Source organism: Poecilia reticulata, linkage group LG6 (genome assembly GCF_000633615.1).
Source record: "Poecilia reticulata strain Guanapo linkage group LG6, Guppy_female_1.0+MT, whole genome shotgun sequence".
Taxonomy (NCBI): Eukaryota; Metazoa; Chordata; class Actinopteri; order Cyprinodontiformes; family Poeciliidae; genus Poecilia; species Poecilia reticulata.
Window position 1 is genome coordinate 28,762,588 of NC_024336.1, and position 2,033 is coordinate 28,764,620.

General features: G+C 38.2%; 1 protein-coding gene across 3 annotated transcripts in view; it reads left to right on the forward strand.

Moving 5' to 3' along the window:
• hsf4 (heat shock transcription factor 4) overlaps positions 1 to 572 on the forward strand; it is a 19,939-nt gene extending 19,367 nt beyond the window's left edge. For all 3 annotated transcript variants that reach the window (XM_008412505.2, XM_008412503.2, XM_008412501.2), the window contains exon 13: positions 482 to 572. The gene's annotated coding sequence lies outside the window, so the exon portion shown is untranslated. The remainder of the gene's footprint in view (positions 1 to 481) is intronic.
• The last annotated feature ends 1,461 nt before the right edge of the window (positions 573 to 2,033 follow it).

The following is a 2,033-nucleotide window of genomic DNA, read 5'->3' on the forward strand; positions in this document are numbered from 1 at the left end:
GTTTTTATCCGATTACTCGATTAATCGTAAGAAAAATCTATAGATTACTCGATTACTAAAATAATCGTTTACAACAGCCCTAGTTCAAACTATAGCCAGGAGGAAAGCTCCTGTAAATGTACTAACATTGTTGCATATCATTATGTCATCCGCATTAAAGTGAGCATTAAGAATGCTGATGTGAAGAGTGTTATAAATAAAGTAAAGGCTGATGGTCCCAGGATGGTGCCCTGAGGAACACCCTAGAATTAAACCTTTCACCTGCATGCTTTAAGATCTGCCAGAATTTATCAGGAAATTATAATCCAAGTATAATTTTATCCTTAAATATATGTTTTAATCTTTGTTAAGGAATGATTGAACACACCTGAATTGCTATAATGTCTGTGGTTTAGCCTCAGCCGGAGGCTAACTGGTCCCAGCCTCAGGTGGATTCCTCCTGAGGAGACACTCTGACATCTCGGCTCGTTTCTCTCCTCAGGCCACACAAGCTGCTGCTCCGCTCATTATTCCACTCCACAGGAGTTTGAACTCACGGCCCTGCCAGGCTGTTTCCACGCTGCTTTGCTTCCAATCTGTCCACAGAAGGACATCTGCAAGAAAAGGGACAATGGGACAATTTCCTAACTACTTCCTGGTTAGCTGGCTGCCATGGATTTGATTTGATGTCCACATCTGCAGTTAAGGAAACAAACTAATGTTGACTCATTTACAGCCAGATGGACGCGTTCTTGGCTTCTGCACTTTAGTCTTTGTGTGAGTTCTGGGTTGTAGATGTGATCTTTTTTTTTTCTTCCTATAAATAATCTATAAAAATGTTTTCTATTATTTAACATGAGAATCATGGGGGTTAATGTAGAATATTTCACAGGCAAGTTTTCTTAGTCTGCTTAGAGGCTCCTCAACTCTTCCTCCTGAAGAAGTGTTCACTGCAAAAACACAAAATCTTACAAAATAGTTTTGGTCTAAATTCCAGTGCAAATATCTTAGTACACTTGAAGTAAGACCAAACGTGCTGACAAGTAACTTTTGAGACATATATGGGTGCTTGTTTTAGTTGAATAATGTCTTAATATTAGGTAAAAAGTAATTAGGAAGATTATTTCACTTGTAACATTGGAAAAAAGTCTTGTCAGTGAAAAACTCTGTCAGTGAAGCTGGTAATTTTCATTAACATAAAGGAATTATTTATTTAAAACAACCTCTTTTATCTTGCTAAAAAAGTTACAAGCTAGTTTTATATCTTTCAAGTGTACTGAGATATTTTTAATAAAAAGTAGACCAGAAATACTTGGTAAGATTTAGTTTTTGTAGTGTTCAAGCGAAAGTGTAAATTTAAACCACACTAAGTCATTAATATTGAGTTACATTGTCCATCCGCATCCTGCCAACACTCGAACCAGAACCAGAACCAGAACCCAGACAACCAGATGATGATGATGATGATGGATGGACTGAAGTGTATCACAACGGGGAGTTTAACCTAACTATTCCATATGTCCTTGCAATTATTTAATATGTAGCCAGAAAGTTATATTTTTTTGTTTTTATTTGTGAAACTATGAAAAAGCATAACCAGTTCTGCATTTTGCACAATTTGCATCCCAACATGGGGAGAATATTGAGATCAGGCCATTAATTTCCTGCTTTTAGAAGCCAAACACTCGGAGCTCAATGAGAGTCGCTGCAGGAAATGGAAACTATTTGAGTTGCAATGTTCATCAATGGGGCAGTATTATGTAAAATTTACTTTTTTTAACTTTACATCAAATTCCTAATGTTATTCCCTCTTCAAAAACATACCTGGAGTGTTGCCTAAAGTCTTTCATGAATGTTTAAGGAATCCTTGAATCTCCGTGGCAACCATTCAGCTGTGCAAAACACGTGGTGGATGTAGCTCCGCCTTCAAGACAAAGCTCCTCCTCAGGGCTGCAGATTCCAAGCTCCCACCTCACAGAGCAGCCCTTCCTCACTCAGATCCTTCAGACTAGCCAGCAGCAATTAGCACACACCTGGTCAGCTCAGCATATGAG